Source organism: Oryx dammah, unplaced genomic scaffold, assembly GCF_014754425.2.
Source record: "Oryx dammah isolate SB20612 unplaced genomic scaffold, SCBI_Odam_1.1 HiC_scaffold_26, whole genome shotgun sequence".
Taxonomy (NCBI): Eukaryota; Metazoa; Chordata; class Mammalia; order Artiodactyla; family Bovidae; genus Oryx; species Oryx dammah.
The window spans coordinates 53,117,460-53,135,307 of record NW_024070210.1 but is presented as its reverse complement, the minus strand read 5'-3'; the positions used below and the strand labels follow the sequence as shown (position 1 = coordinate 53,135,307).

General features: G+C 39.6%; 1 long non-coding RNA gene across 1 annotated transcript; it reads left to right on the top strand.

Moving 5' to 3' along the window:
• Window positions 1-2,656: 2,656 nt before the first annotated feature.
• On the top strand, window positions 2,657-14,497 carry LOC120853060. Its single transcript, XR_005718703.1, has 2 exons — window positions 2,657-3,134; window positions 4,567-14,497. It is a non-coding gene; the product is annotated as an uncharacterized LOC120853060 (long non-coding RNA).
• The last annotated feature ends 3,351 nt before the right edge of the window (window positions 14,498-17,848 follow it).

Sequence of the window (17,848 nt, the reverse complement as noted above, 5' to 3'; positions counted from 1 at the left end):
TTTTGTGTTTCCATATAAGTTTTTAAATTATTTGTTCTGCTGCTGCTGCTAGGTCGCTTCAGTCGTGTCCGATTCTATGCGACCCCATAGACGGCAGCCCACCAGGCTCCCCTGTCCCCAGGATTCTCCAGGCAAGAACACTGGATTGGGTTGCCATTTCCTTCTCCAATGCATGAAAGTAAAAATTGAAAGGGAAGCTGCTCAGTTGTGTCCGACTCTTAGCAACCCCATGGACTGCAGCCTACCAGGCTCCTCCATCCATGGGATTTTTCCAAGCAAGAGTACTGGAGTGGGGTGCCATTGCCTTCTCCAAAATTATTTGTTCTAGTTCTATGAAAAATGCCATTAGTATTTTGATAGGGATTGCACTGAAATCCATAGATTACTTTGGGTAGTATGATCATTTTAACAATATTATTTTTTTCAGTCCAAGAACATCATATATCTTTCCATCATTTTGTGTCATCTTCAATATCTTTCATCAGTGTCTTATAGTTTTCAAGTACCAATCTTTTACCTCCTTAGAGAGCTTTAAATACATAGCAGGGATTCACTTCCCACCAGAAAACTTTTTATTGTCTTCGTTAAACTTTCCAGAGTTGACTCATTTGTGCAATGAGAAGGACATTTTCTCCTTTTTTTCCTCACTTCTGTGGAGTCAGTTACTTTGAAGTACTGGAACTTCTATAGAGGAAATAACTACCATAAGACATTAGTGCAATCACAGTTATTTTTAAGGAAATAAGAAGTAAGGAATTCCATGAAATTTTCTGATTATTTCTTTAAATTTGTCTTTTATGTGTTCAAATTGTTTCAGTTCATTTTCCTTTCCTATGAAAACAGAATTTTGACTTCATAATGGCTCTTAAGTTAAAAAAAGGAAAAGAAAATTAAGTGTTATACACAGTTCTGTCTCTATAATTAGGAGTTGTAATGCATTTTAAAAGATATTTAAAATATGAGAGGGACCTGTTTTTTAAGCCTTTCTCCATAAAAGTATATCTACTAATTTATTGGTATATTTTTCCTTGCTGTAATGAATATAATTTACACTTTATTTGTATAAGTTAGGGTTGCCAGATAAAATACAAGATGCTCAGTTACATTTGAATTTCAGATAAATTATTAGTGCCTGAAATTTAAATGTAACTGGGAATCCTGTATTGTTTCTGCTAAATCTGGCAGCTCTTGTATAGATATATCCCCCAGTTATTTATACTGATCACTAATTGGCAGTTTAAAAAAAAAAAAAAGAGGCTGAGTTTGTGCTGTTGCAGAAGTCATACTTTCTTCTGGAGACAGATATGAGAAGTTTTAGCTCCATGCTATTCTGATCGCAAAGACCAAGCAGTTTTCCTGGAAAGATTTTCAAAATCTATTATCATTATAATTGTCATGAAAATATTTGATGAGAACCCTGAATCACACTGTGTAATAAATTTAAGTAGAAAAGTTAAAGCAGTGGTATTTTCATCAGGCCTTTGGATGTCAGGAAAAATTGTTCCACACTCAGCGAATATAGATAGGTGCGTTTGGGGCTGTGTTAAATCCAATTGTGTGAAGGTTCTGAATAATCAGGAGTGACAGCATAAGCACTTTCTCTTCAAAGTGATTTTTACAGAAAGCATTATTTCCTAAGGAAAGTACACATATAGCTCTCATAATGCTGAAAGAGCATTAATATATCAATTTATTGGTGCTGGTGTCAGGAGCTGGAGTTGCAAATGGTATTCAGATTTTCAATTTGACTCCCTGTTGCTGTTGGGAGAAGGTCCCTTCCCATGAAAAAGCTTATTTCCAAAACTCTTAAAACCCTTTGGTTAGTTCCCATGTGAGAGAGTCTTTAAGACTCTTTGCAGAGGGTTTTAACTTCACTCTGCAAAGCCAACTCAAACACGATGAAAAACAATAGTTTCGTTTTCCTCAATAAAAAGGGGGGAAAAAAGAATTTGAGTTGGGCTATGTAATTTCAGCTTCCCTAAATAAGTCCTTTGGAAAGTTGTGGGGGGAACAAGTGTGTGATTTTGGTCTTGGCACACAACTTTGGCACTTTTTTTTTTTATGTCTACCATGGATTTTCACAACAGATTTCTTTCCTGTATGATACGTCCCATAGCTAAGTAATAGGTCTGATGTGGGTGCCAAATTTTTCAATGAGGTTATTTTCTAAAGGAGGGTTAAATAGTTCTCTTAATAACTTGAAAGAAAAAACACATTTAAGGTTTACCGCATTTCTTAGTCACAGGCTAAATGTTTTCAAAAGTTTTATGACTTTGAGCTTATTTCGTCTTAAGAATATCCCCCAAGAAGAATGAAGCATACAGAATTAATAAGTGGAACACTTCTGAAACGGCAGTAGCACTGCTTTCATTGAAGGATGCGTTCACATTACCTTTCTGAAGTCCTCATGTGCTGAATCTTGCCCAGCTCCATTCCTCACCTGCTCTCTGCAGAGCAGCTTGGAAGCCTCAGGGGTGCTGACTCATGAATCCCTCGTGTTTTCACGTGGTTTGTGTGCATTGTGCTGCCATTTGCAGAAGGAGCATTCATCCCCCTTCTGACTTTAATGAGTACGGACAGAGAGGTACATTTTGTGGATGTATTTTCCCTCCCCATTAAATGTAATGCTTCATGTAAGCAGCAAAAGTCATTTTCATTAAAAAGTAAACATGAAATCAATGGCCAGAGCAAATTAATTGCTCCATGGCTCGGTTCACTCTTGTCTGAGTAAGTTGGCATCACTCTCTTAAACCTTTCCCTTAAATCTTAAATCTTTCCCACTCTACTTATAAACGTGATCATCTTCCCTTTGTAGTCTTCCCTCACTCTGTTTAATGATTATCTATGCCTCTATTTTTATTTTTATTCATTTTTTTTAACCACAGAATTTCTTAAGCCAATAGGCAATGCTTGCTGGCCTCATGGTGAACGATTTCATTACTCTGGGGTAGATCCCGTGATGTTGTAGGTGAAACGAGAACTCATCTTCCCTCTCCATCCCCATCTGAACAAAATGTATTTCAGTGTACACTGGGAATGATGTATGTTCTAAGAAATACACATAGGCTGCTTTCTCACCTTTATCCTTATTTCTTTTCTTCTAGGTATCTCAGTAACAAAGAAGACCCATACATGTAAGTAATGCATCTTTTTTTCTTGTCCAAAGTTTTCTGCAGAATTGGAATTCGCATATGTCTGGCTGCTGTGGCCCTTCCAAGTATAAACTAATGTTTCAACTGTGATCCATGGTCAGTACAGGTCATACTTCTCTACCTGTAGTGGTTGGAAGTGGTACATCTCCACCTGTTTGTACTGAGTGTGTGTTAAAGAGGGTCTAGGCATAGTGTGATACATTCTAGCAATTCAAGGCATTCATCTTTAGAAAAACCTTACAATCTAGCCAGGAGGATCAATTAATTACTTACTGGTCACCCTTACTCTGGATCCTTCTTAGAGGAGTTGGTATGTTTCCAGGAAACATCACCTTGATTTCTTTTAAACTTGGGTTTCCTTTTCCTCACCACTCACGATGTAGGTCGTTTTGTACTTGTGTCTGTGGAGCAGAGATACTGACCAGGAATCTGGGTGCTGCCGGTTGACCCTGAGTGTGGCCTTTGTGGGCCCTGGTAAATCGCATGGGTAGTTTGATGTGGAAATGTGTGCTGAATTTATCCTCTGTATTCATTCCCACCTCTCAGGTTCAACTGCTTTCATCAATTGCCTTCATTCGAACTCCACCATAAGTTTGCAAACTCACGTCAATGTAAAGTGTTGTGATTTGCATTCTGAGCAAATTTGACTGTGCCTTGAACCTCAGGATGAAATCAATACGTCATTGATGGCAGGCAGTCAACTTTCGCTGTACTCGACCAGCATATTATTTAGACTTTGAATTAAGAGTGTCATTAGAATTTGATAACTATTTTAGACCACAGATATGTGCTACCTATGAGATATGTTTGGGCATCCTTCTAAGGCAAGCAGTGAAGATACTTATGGCACAATTTAGGGCCGACAGAGATGTGTCCCCCAATTTTTCCTATGTATGCTTTGAAAAGTTTTGATTTTATGTGAACCATTTGGAGGGGAAAAAAATCTGTGTACCATCAAAGTAGTTTATCTTGTGCCTCGGTTGATTCTTAAAATCTGCTCTTGGATTTGTCTGTCTGTCTATCTGTATTTGTAGAAAACAAACATAAAAAGCAAAAAAAAAAAAAAAACCACAAAAGCCAACAACCCTACCCAGTTCGATGGTTGCCTGACTCTTAGGTCCCAGTCCTGCAGTCTCTCCACGTGGCTCTCCTGTGGGCTCCAGTGGAATGTTAGTTTGAGGATAGAGGGAAGTTCAGGCCCGAAATGGACACATGCTCAGGACAGCACCTCGTCTCTCAATGCACAGTTCCAGCTGGCTGTCCCTCCACCAGGATAGTCTGTGGCCCTTAGTTTTCTGGGGGTTGTTTTGTCGTCGTCGTCGTTGTTGTTCTTGCTGTTGTCGGTGCATAATTGAGCTCATGATGACTGAGAGATTGACAGTGCAGGAGACTGAAGTCCTCTGTATATCCGCAGGGCAGGCATGGTACAGAGCGCTTCCTTGCACAGCCTTGCCCATGAGCTCGTCCCTGGCCTGGTGGGACCCACTCTAGAGGTGGTAAGTAATTCAGTCTTTCTGCTAGCTCAGTCCTGGGCCTCTCCCGAACAGGGGCGGATGATTGTGCCTACTATTGATGGCGGTTTGGGGTATGGACTCCTGGCCACCTGGCGATATACAGAAAGCCGCTGACTGCATTATGACTTGGCTCCTGGATAAGTGAACAAAACCACTAGTTCAACTCCACTGGATTCAATGAATAGGACAGAGACCAGAGATGTTACTTAACATACAGACCATCTACCCATAAGGACCTTCAAGGAACTGTCATCCCTAAGGATAATTTCATTGGCCTGTTGCAGAAATAATAACCTGTGGTTGGATTGAAATGCATGGAAGGATTTGGGTGACAGCATGAGAGTGGTAGCTAGCGAGAAAAGGTGGCACTTCAGGCAATGTAACAGGTTGGTCTTTCAATGGAGGCTTACTGAACTCTATCAGATATACCTGCTTGAAAACAAAATCAAGATATAGCCAGAGTGGGTAGATTTTGAGTGCCTTTCTAACTATGAAAATCAGCAGGAAAATTCTTAGGGATTAAGCATAATGTAAATGTAGAAAGATTTAATACTTCCTTTATTGTGTAGCTTCGATATTACATTTATAAGAACGATTTAGATTGGAAATCATCTTGGTTTTTTTGGTTGATGTTTACTTTCATGATGTGGAGACAGGGCCCAAAATAAAATATCCCAATGACAAGCTGGGAAGAATAGCATCTCAATAGACAGTTGACACAAAGCTTTGCACATACCAAGGAGAAATTGAACTGTCCAAGTTGCATGTTAGTGAAAGTCTTCTATGACACTTAAACATGGAGATTGTTTTTGTCACTAAGCTTAGCAGACAGGCCATCATATTTCTGATCTTAGTGTCTCTACAGGCCCTGCAAGTCATGAGGAGGAGAAAACAAATCAGTTCTTCCTCTAATAACCATCACCCAAATGACTTCTTTAGCATCTGTCTGATTTTTCTTGAAAACTGAACTTTCCCAACTTGCTGATCAGTTTTCTTAATATGTTAAATTCCAGCTCCTCCTAAATCATCTTGACATCTATTCTTCAAAAAGTTTCACTCTCAGGGAAGTGTGTGAATTCCTTTTTCGGGCTGTCTCGAGATTTCTACTTTTAGCCAGGGTTTGGCAAACTTCAGTCAAGGCTTGACTACATAATCACCCACAGCTGAAGTCACCTCCCATTAGCAGTTTCAACCTGAATTTCCTAACTGCCCTCAAAGAGAGATTGTTCCACTTACAAATTAACATGTACAGTTGCAGAATATATTATCGGACCCAAGTGTCAGCTCACAGGTACACCAGTCAGAGGTGCAAGAACTACAAAATGAACCTGAATAGTTGCGACACTTGATCACATTTTAGGCCACCTTGTTATCTGAAAAGTACAGGTATTGCTTCTTTAAAAAAAAAAAAAAGTGTTTGGGGTGAGTTAAGCCATAAATTCCCAGGAAAAGAGATCTGATTGTTAGCCTCACAGAAATCCATAAGCATGGTCTTTGGTGACCACTGATTCTCCTAGGTTCCTGGGACAGCACCATCAGTGTCATTAGCTTTACTTGGCAGGTGAAGAAAGGACAAGTTGGGGGGCTTCTGCTATGAAGTCATCATGACAGATCAAGGAATTCTTATGCTTGCAATGTTCTTCACTTGTCAACAGGAAATGTTCCTGATGGGTTTTGATGTGAACATAAAAGGGAGTTTTTATTTGTGGGATAGGGGTCCTTGAGAAATTTTACTGTGGTGTAGAATTTAATTTTCGTGGTTGATTATATAGCCCCTGTATTTGGTTGGACACTTCCAAGATTGCTTTAGCTTTGGTGATTCACAAGTTTGTTCTGGTCTCTTTCCTGCTAAAATAGTACTGTGTGGATAAATATGTTTTTTCTTGGAATCCACTGCTGTCTTTGTTTTTATTATTTGCCAAGGACAACTGTTCATTTGCTCCTGACTTCTTAATCTAATTCTGCATGGGTAGTTCTGCATTCACTAAAATGTTAGAAGATGACATATATGGAGATGAAAAAGTAAAAAATACAACAGATAATAATCTTAGCTATTTCCAGCTACTAGGGAATTTACCATCATTGTCATCATCTTAGGGAATATAGCATTTAGTCACCACAGCGTATACCAGAGAGATACCTGGTTGGCTCCTGGATTGCCTCCAGAGTGTCCGTAGACCATCATCACTTCCTCCTGTTCTCATCCTTGTTTATATTCTTTATTCTTTTTTTTAGAGATTTTTGTTTATTGAAGTATAGTTGAGTCACAATAATGTGTTATTTCAGGTGTACAGCACAGAGTGATTCAGATAGATAGATAGGGAGGTAGATAGATAGATCTTTTTCAGATTCTTAGCCCTTATACATTATTATAAAATATTGAGTACAGTTCTCTACTCTGTGCTATATAGTAGGTTCTTGTTGGTTATCTGTTTTATATATAGTAGTATATATATTGGGGAAGGCAATGGCACCCCACTCTAGTACGCTTGCCTGGAAAATCCCATGGATGGAGGAGCCTGGTAGGCTGCAGTCCATGGGGTTGCTAAGAGTCGGACATGACTGTGCGACTTCACTTTCACTTCTCACTTTCATGCATTGGAGAAGGAAATGGCAACCCACTCCAGTGTTCTTGCCTGGAGAATCCCAGGGACAGGGGAGCCTGGTGGGCTGCCATCTATGGGGTCACACAGAGTCGACACGACTGAAGCGACTTAGCATCAGCAGCAGCAGCAGCCGCAGTGTATATATAGTAACCTCAACACCCTATTTATATTCCTAAATCATATCCCTTATATTTCTTGTTTAAGTCTCTTCTCCTTGCTTTCTTCCACACTCAGGGACTTCCAGACATTCAAAAATTACAAGTTACTCAGTAAGCAATCAAGAAAATTTGTCAGTGTAGTCCCATTGAGTGTCAGTTTTCCCTAGTAAATAAAAATAGAATATGCTTCTGAACCTTCTGGAACTTTGCATTTTAACCCAAATAACCATCAAAAGTGAATTTAGTACATTTGCGAATGTTTGGTTGCATCAGGCTAACACCTAAGATAGAAAATTAAAGCACTGTGTTATTTATGAATAGGTTTTAGTTCTTAGAAGTAAGAATATTTTACTACAAATCAGAATATTTCTTTGAGAACTAACCCTTTTGTATCTTTAAAGAAAAAAACTATTTATATTAACCAAGCAGACTTCTTACCCCCTAGAGACTTGGCTTTAAATTTGACTTAGAGAAAATTAGTTTTGAGGCCTCAACCTCCTCTCCATGGATATTTGCTGATATCGCAAAGTGAACCCAACAGTTTGTCATGGTTGTTGCTGTTTACTCAGGAGGTCCGAGAACTAGACTCGCCTTATTTTCTTGTTTTCTTTTCCTTTCCTTGAGGCCATTCCTTTTGGTTGTAGACTCTTAGCAACCCCAAACTTGGGGCTCACCCACAGTGTTTTCACAGTCCAGGAAAACTCAAGAACCATTCTTGGCAAAGTGAGTGGAAGGTGCTTTGGTTGTATAGTTAATTGGTTGCTGTGACAACCAGTGTGAGTCATGGTGTGACTCACAGCAATTCTAATTTCAACTGCTGGCTGGATGTTTCATTAGGACAGACCTGAGAAGAAGCCACACTGAAGTTCTTTCAGTAGGCTTTCATCCAGCTCTCATCCACCCATTGACCAACAGCCACAAACTAGTGCTCACAAAGTTGCCAGAAGTTTAATTTCTTAGCTTGCTGAGACCACTAGCCATCCCAGACACTAAGTTTGCTACCGATGGAGCATGACCAAAATACAAGTGCTGGCCTCTTTAGAGGGCTACTCAATGGACAATTGTTTATTAAGGATTTACTATGTACTGACAGATTCTTTGACCCCAAGGAGCTTACACACTTAGTTCAAGATTGGGACTGCAGGAAAGTGTGAACACATAATCACAGGAAATAATCTGAAAATACAAAGGCTAAGTGTACAGTTTCCAGAAGTTTCAGCGCATAACTGGAAAGCAGATTAAGCCAGAAAAGTGAAAGAGGAGAAGAGAACTAGAGAGACCTCCAGGATTCTGACACTGTGACCCAAGCATACAGTAGCAATGAAGGGAGCTGTGAATATTTAACAATGGATGCTAAAAATGACCCTTGCTCCTCCTCCTCTCCCCCTGTTCTCACCCAGAGGAATACCTACTTTGTTCCTTCAAGATCAGTTAATCTGAGGAAGTAAAAATCCCCCGAACTGTCTGGAGATGTTTGCCTTGTTTAGACTCAGCCTGTCTGTCTAGAGCCAAGCTCTTTGAACTATACAGGATTCCTCTGTCTCATCATATTAAGATATAAATGGATAACATTTGGCCCTGCCAGTCAGTTCTTCCAAGGTAGGAGATTTACATAGTCTAAAAATCCACCATTCCTGGTGGGGATCTGTGAATTCCATTAAAAATCTGAATCTTTAGCTAAGTGTTTCCATCAGAGCATCCAACTGGTTCATATTTGCTGTTTATGGACTTAGGATTTGTGAACTGAATTTGGACAAAAAGTATTTGTGTTCTCATTTCAGAACATAGGTTCAAAAGGGTGAACTGAGATGAGGAATAGCTCTTTTAAAGTCCATGATTACAAGACTTCCCTGGTGGTCCAGTGGTTAAGACTCTGTGCTTCCAATGTGGGGTATGTGGGTTTGATCCCTGGTCAAAGAACTAAGATTTCACATGCCACGTGGCATGGCCAAAAAAAAAAAAGAAAAATTATGACCAGTACTAGAAAATAAAAATGCTTAGCCTACCAAGTACTGGTGTCTCCTTGAAGGATTTGTTGTATATTTAATGAAACTCTTGTACATGATTGGGCTGATTGCAAAAGAAGAGCTGTATGTCTTTTCAGGATTTTGTGTTACTTCAGGTTCAATAATAATCGGAATAACAGTGGTGATAGGAATGTTGAAGGTTCCAGTAGGTGCTACGGTAGCGACAGGAGCTATCACTTACTAAGCAGTTCTGATATTCCAGGCATTATGTTCGGTGATTTACATGAATTTTCTCATTTAATCTTCTCATTGGCCCCATGAGCTTTGTCCTACTTGCACCCCCAAGTTGAGATGAGGAAATTAGTCTGAGAGATCAGTCACTTAGAGAAGTGAGACAGCTTGCAAACTCATGCGTCTAGCTGGAAAGGGGCAGAGCCAGGACTCAGAGCAGACTGACTCCGTGCACGCACATGAGTGCCACGTTGTTATCTCCAGCATCGGCTCTGGGTGGTCACCACGGAGCACTTGCTAAGTGTTAGATGCTTTTCTAAACATTTCATATGTGTTATTTCATTCCATCTTTCCCAGAATCTTGTGAGGGAGGTATTGCTACTATACCCCCTCTACAGGTGAAAACTGAGGCCCAGGATTCTACAACCAGCTGGTATGTGGTTTAAGCCAACCCACAGAACCAGAGAATGAAGTAAAGAACTTCACTCCTTAGAGTGATCGTTCCACTCAAAAATATAGGAAGAAAGTCAAGTGTAACAGTCATTCCTACAATCGACTCAGATTTTCTTTTACTTTACAACTGTTTTACCTACACAGACTTCTAATCTTGGTGAATCAACTGATTACAAAAAAACAATATGTTATTCCCACTATATGAAAAAGTTAATTTAAACCAATTGAAACTAAAATGATCATTACTTATCTTTTTTTCAAAGAAAACTGAGTTTAATTATTATTGCACGTTTGGGTATTCTGTTTATGAACCAAGTCTGTATGATGATTAATAATATAAATACATTATTACTTATTTTTTAACAACCTAATCTCACTCATCAAAGAACAAACCTCCATTTAACACCATTATTCATATACCTCAACTGATTCCATGATAAAATGATAGTTTTAAAATGGTTATGTTTGCTTCTAAGATAGTCATGCTCCTTGCACTAGTAGTAATATGTATTTCTGACAGCAGGAACCTGTTTTCCACTGCATCAAAACCTTTAACAGTTATTTATGGCATTTATAAGAAACTTACACGTTAGCATTCTTTTGTCAGATCAACTTGATACTTCATGTATAACCATCATTGCCACTAAGAGGTAGAATAATTCAGGATACTGTGGTTTCCCTAAACCTAACCAAAAACAAACAAAACCATGAAAGCTAAACGTTCCTTAGGGAACTGAAATGTATATCAAAGGGATGCGTAGGAGAATTAAACATCTGGCTTTCAAGTATGCTTGCGAGTACCTGAATTTTGGATTGGGTTTGCAGTCATACCAGCTTCTCTCTTTATTGAGATCTGCACCCAAAGGACTAAAAAGAAGCAGAGGTATTATCAAAGTGTCTGAAATATGAAGAAAGTTACTGTCTACATGAACTTTATGAATTACACAAAAAATTGGACACTAGGTCTATCAAATACACTTGCAGGAAGTTAGTGAATTCAAAGTCACATGGTCCTTCTGATTATAATTGATGTCTGTAACTGCACAAATGATGACTAAGTTTTTCATTTCCACGCTATTCAATTACCCTTTTTCCTGTGACTGCTAGAGCTTCCTCACAGTTCTCTACCCACTTCACCTCTACCTCTGGGTACATATTATTCCTATGTAGGATTAATAGCTCTGTTTGTCTTGTTTTGCTTTGTTGAAATTGTAGGCATGGATTTTAGCCCCTCATGTCTTAAATGCTTAACCGTCAAGCATAAATTAGAGGGCTGCTACTGCTGCTAAGTCACTTCAGTCGTGTCCGACTCTGTGCGACCCCATAGACGGCAGCCCACCAGGCTCCCCTGTCCCTGGGATTCTCCAGGCAAGAACACCGGAGTGGGTAAATTAGAGGGCATATTGAAGAAAAGAGCAGAAACAGCAAGAATGTGCAAGATTCAGGTTTGGATTCAGAGAGACTTAATCCATACATCTTTTACTTTAATCATCCCGTTTTGGAGGAGAGAAGGAGGAGACTCTATGGTGGATGATCCAGATACCTGTGATACTGGAATCTAAGGAGGGAGGGCTAGAAAGCAGACCATAGCCAATCCCTGTACCAAATGCATGTGCTTGGGAGTCAGATTTTATTAGCTTAATATTCCTAACACCTACTCTGTGTGTGGCAGCATGTTAGGTACAGCATAAAACAGAAGGTTTACCTGTTAATCCTCACTCTCCAGTAGTTTAGTCTACATCTGAGTAGAAAGGACACTTGAGGAACTTTTAGTAATGAAGAAGTTGCAGAAGAATGCAGGGCTGTGATTTAATCGGATTGTCTGTCTGAGTGGGCAATCCAGGCGGGGAACTGAACTGGATCAGCTGGAAGAGTAGTGAGTAGCTGGAAGATCAGCTGGAAGGTAGATTGATGGAGGACTTGGGGTGGGTGGTTGTATAAACCTATCTGACTAGAGTAGAGTATTAACAAGAAAAAGACAGGATGTGAAGAACAGAGATAAGATTTTGGCTTTATCTCATAACCAGTGGGAACCCACGAGATGGGTGTGAAAAGCACAGTGACCTGTAAACAATGTTTTTATTGCTGTCATTTAGTGAGCATCATAGGAATCACCCATTCCATACTTCAATCCCTTTTCTGAACTCCAACAAAATTCTTAGCCTCAGATGGAGGTTCTTTTCTGGTCTTTCCTCTGATCACCTCTGTAAAAAAAGTGCTTATTGAGCAGGAAAGATTTAGTCCAAAAAGAGAAGGCTGTTCTAATTATTAAAGAAAAAGTGTTTCTTTTTTTTTTCTTTTCATCTTCCCAGTTTGAAGGTCTAATTTTAAGACCAATGCTTGCCATTTCATTAAAATCAGAGGAATGAAGCAAACAGTGAAACCTGAAAAATACATACACACTTTGAATTATGTGGCTAATGTTTCTTTTTGCTTTCTTTCATTTGTGCTGCTAATTGGCTGAGGCAACTGTAATATACCAAGAGCCTGTATCTTTCCAACCCTTTTCAACTTAGCCACACAGAGCTTTCTAAAAATTTGAACCCTACATTCCCAATCTTGCTCACTCCTTACATAGACAAAGTAAATAGCCTTATTATTTTTCATAAGCACAAAGAATTATTTCCCTCACATGACTGCACAGTACAGTTCAAAGCTAGCTAATGATATGTCCTTTTCTCTTTGTTATTCTTTCTTAATTTCACAAGAATGAGTTTCTATTGTTACACTTAATACTGAGGTTCAGATGTAGCATTCTATTGGCTGCACGTTCAGAAAAGTCTTCAGTATGTAATGAACCATCTCACGGTAATTTATCTGTCTCTCTTCACCGTGTCTTTTTGCGTCGACAAAACTGAAAATTCACTTTCCCTCACCAAGTTGGGGCATCGAGATAATTGATTGTTACCAGTCTCTGCTGTTCGTAGACAGGATAACACCAGTGCCTCTAGAGAACAGGTGAAAACTAAACTCTGTCCCCCGAGGCCAATGAAATAGCTGTTTGGTCCCTTGTGTGAAACTTCCTAATAACTTAACTGGGCAGCCTCTGGGTCCCTGGAGGCCTTCTCCACAAGAGTATTCCCTCTCTTTGTTAAGATTGCTTATTAAAAATGATTTTATAATGAAGTTGCCTCAAATAGCAGCTCTTTTCCTGGTTGTCCTTGAAGCTGTGGTGAAGAATCTCAGAGACAACTGTCTAGGGTTTTCCTCCTTGTTAAAAACTTCTCTCTCACCACTGTTACTCTTGATTTTTAAGGAGACAAAGTGTAACTGACACAAGTCCCTCTCCAGTTGATTATGTCGCTTAAAATCCTGTGCAAGGCATTATCGCCAGTTGAGCTTGTCATTCGGGCTCAGACATCGAATTGATCAACATGGATGGAGGATATTTAAGTCTGCTGTGGGAGCAAGGCTGTTGGGTTTCCCTTGGAAAACCTCAGCGAAGGAATGTGAGTGCTAACTCTGCCCCAACGCCATCAAAACCATGATGTCTAATTATTTTATTTCTTTGGTCCTAGGTGTCTAACTGCAGACTAACCACTTTCCTGCCACAAGGAACTCTCGTGAAGGGGAATCAAAATAAAAAAAATTAGTGTTGCTTTCTTTGCTACCCATGTGCTATATAAATTCAAAGACTTTTTGTAAATGTAGGCTATTAGGAGAAAACTCACTTGGTGGTGGTGGTTCACGTCATCAGCTTGGCTTTCTGGCTTGAAAGAGCTTTGATGAACTGGTGTATGTCATGTGAAGAGTGATAATGCAGTTGTCAGGAAGGCTCACCATAGGAAATGTGTTCCTCACACTTGGTCTCCCAGTGGCCAGGTGCTCAGGAAACAACAGACCGTATAAAGCTGTCAGTGACAGATTCCACTTGAAATATTTTTCTAACTTTAAGGCTTGTCAGGCCGTAAATCTGCAGAGCAGGGTACTCAAGATGCGGCTTGGCACCCCTCTCGCTTTGCTATGTGAATAGAGTAGAGCGCCAATAATCAGAAGGACTGTTGCGACTCTCTTAGTGGAGATGTCAGTCTTGTGGTGCTAGGATCATGTGCTAAGAGCATGCCGTGGCTGGGACTTCCCTGGAGGTCCAGTAGTTAAGAAGCTGCCTGGCAATGCAGGGGAGGTGGGTTTGATCCCTGGTCAAGGAGCTGAGATTGCACATGCCACAGAGTAACTGAGCCCACGTGCCATGACTACAGAGCTTGTGCGCCGCAACTAGAGTCCTTGCCCCACAACAAAAAATCCAGCTTGCTGCCACTAAGACCCCATGCAGCCAAATAAATGAATAAATAAATATTTTTTTAAAAAAGAAGAAAGAACGTGCCTTGGCTGAATTCTGTTCTCTGAGACCAGATAGATTAGAAAATACAGCCTTTACATTCAGCAGTTTGTACTGCCTCCTCTCCCAAATCAAAAGAAAAGAAAAAGAAAAACTATGTCTTGCTTTGGGATTCCACTGTCAGCAGGATCTTATTCCACCTCCTGAATCTTTGGGGTGCTCTGTTGCCTGAGGAATCGAAACTATCAATACTTAGTATGGGAAACAAGGCCCTTCACAATCTGCTGTGAATCTTTCCACTGCTCTCCCCCTGTCTTCTGTGCTGGCAGTTTTTGCCACTATCCATGACTAGTTCCTAGATGACTCTGTGCGTGGGTACACCTCAGTGCCTTTGCTTCTGCTGCACCTTGTTTATCCAGGAATGGCCTTCAGTGAATTCTATGCCTGTGGAAGTCTTACTGCTCCGCCAAAGGCCAGTGCAAACAGCAACATCTGTGCAAAGCCTTCTCTGATCCCGCCTTGCTAAATTAATTTAACAGCTCCTCTGCCCCCAGGGGACATTGTTAAGGTGACAGTATAGAAAATATATTGTAGAGGAGTTGCAGTTCTGTAGTTTTTTCTCACTAGATATGCTTTAATTATCCTGGTGTATCTTGGTCTTCGTAGAGTTGTTGGTATTTACCACGTGCTCCATTGATTTCTGTAGACTTTTTTTTTTTTTTTTAAGATTTCTTTTTTGGCGTGGACCATTTTTTAGAGTCTTTATTGAATTTGTTACAATATTGTTTTATGTTTTGGATTTTTTTGACGCCAAGGCACGTGGGATCTTAGCTCCCCAACTAGGGATCGAACCCACACTCCTTGCATTGGAAGGTGAAGTCTTAACCACTGGACTGCAAGCAAAGTCCTTTCTGTAGACTTTAAATGTGTGTGTGTGTGTGTGTGTGTGTGTGTGTACATACAATTTTAGACCACTCTTCTTGCACATTTCATTATAGGAAAAAATAATCTTTTCCTTGTGAACATAAGGGAGAACAGATATTTATTATTTGAAATGATACTGTGAGATTTGTACTGTATTATTTTGGAAACCAATATTAGAACTCAAAGGGCTTCTTAATGGCTGACAATTTACTAGATGTATTCTGAGTCTCACTTTCAAGACTGCTTGCTTTATTTTTTTAATTGATCAAATTGCTCTGTTTTATTTTCTTTTAATTTTTTAAATTGAAGTATAGTTGATTTATATGACTGCTTGCTTTGAGGTTTCCATTAGGAGTTTGTAAGATTTAAGCCAGAATCTCATCCAGAAAATTTTAAAATATTCATATAGTATATAAAGATGCAGAGTGTGTTATTTTTTGGAGTGACTGTTTTGACACTGCTTGCATTATCCACACGATTTTATAAACCAGATCATCAAATCTATAGAGTAAAAAGAAAAGAGATGTTTTCAGTTACCACTGGCATCTATTGAAATGCAAAGGAGAAAACTACCTACTAGAAAAGAGAATTGGCTGATCTTCCCAAGAATGGAGAGTATGTTCTATCAAGGGAAATACCCTGGATCTGTCTGGTCTCTAGAGGAAAAAGCTATCTTGATTTGTTAAACAATTTAGGAAGTAAATGTTCTGATAATCCTAGATTACTTACTGAATCATAAAGTTAATTCTGGAAAGAAATGACATTTATTTTTCAAGGTCAGAACATGTGACATTGCTATGTCTGTCTGGTCTGGAATGTTTAAGTATGTTTCCTTAACTTAGCTGGGACCATTGATTTCAAAACTGTTGTCCACTTTGTAAGTAGCTGCACACAACCATGATTTCTGTCTGCTATTCCTTGGAACCCTCTGTCTTTCAAGGCTTACGTGCAGCTTCCTCCCCAGTTTTGTTTGTAACTTTAACTTGAGACAAAACATCAGGAGCAAGATTATCCCCTGCAGTATCAATTCCTTGAGTGGAAACCTTGCTTATAAATGAAAGGATGAGATGTGACCCAATAAAAGAATCTATTTTAATTTTAATTTATTTCCTGATGGCCTTTTATGCCTCCTTAGGCGATGACCTAACCAGTTCCACCTTAACACTGATTTTTTTCTTTCTTCCAAGGTCAAAAAGCACTTTGGGATAATTATACTCAGAGAATGAAGGTTCTTTGCCTCTAATGTAAAGTCCATCCCTTCATATGAAATCTAAATCCAAGTTTTCTCAGCTTCACAATAATTCTTCTTTTGTTATGCATCTGTTAACAAGCTGAGTGACAACAGGATGGATGTAGGAGATTTTTAGGGACTTGAAGTTTTTTTTTTCATAGAAGCATCATCTCTGGTAGCCTCTTTCATCCCTTTCCTTTCTCAGATGGGAGGGTTTGTTGTTGTTGTTGTTTTAATTGGAGGATAATTACTTTAAAATATTGTGATGACTTTTGTCATACATCAACATGAATCAGCCACAGGTATACCTGTGTCCCCCGATCCTGAACCCCCCCCTCCCACCTTCCTTCCCACCCTATCCTTCTGAGTTGTCCCAGAGCACTGACTTTGGGTACCCTGCTTCACGCATCGAACTTGCACTGGTAGATGGGGGTTTTTAATAACACAGGGAGAGGGACTATCTCCATTTCACGCTGCAATTTCACACAGCAAAGTGCAAAGTAGAAACTGTCCTAAAAGGCAACTGAACCTATGGTTTTCCAGACTGGAAAAGGAAAAGGTGTTATGCCTTCATGCATACACACCACCATCCCTCTGCCAAAAAAAAAAAAGTTCTGACTGATACCTCTAAATCAAAGAACTTTCCATGGCCTGATTTGTGGAAGTTACCTAATCCTGCGTATAATTGGGGTGATTTGAGAGATGGGAAAATGTTCTCATTTTCATTATGGGAGCCACTGGGGGACAGTATCACTTAAAAGACTATGTTTTTATTGCCCTAAATTGCTTTACCTGAGATTCTATTGATGTGCTTCTCTTAAGTTAGATTTCTAATGAATAAAATGACCAATATGGGTCCCATTCTCATGGATTCTCCTAGTGCTTAAGCTCCTCTTTAATGGCCGATCTGTTCCAGAGCCTCACTTATAGGGAAGAATTCTGAACAGTTGGGTTAACTTCTAACCCAAGAGAGAAGAGCCAACTTCTAACATTCTGCATATAGCCTAAGCATCTACATACTGTCCATCATTTGCCTGTATTCATACAAGAGTAAAACCCCATGATGAAATTTCTTGTATGATCAGCATTAAGTTAGCTCACCTCTTAATGCCAGACTTAGGAAACTTCTGGAACAACCCTCGGCATGAAGATGAGGCTGGGATAACCTCACACTGAATAAAGTGAAGTTCTACGCCGTTCTCATCTGAAATTCATCACTGTTCCCAACTTGTCACTCCACTGAGGGATCCTTAAAGAAATGGATATCTTAGATTGGGTTCTCTAAAGAATAGACTCAGAGACACTGAGATTTATATACAGAAAGCTGATTGGG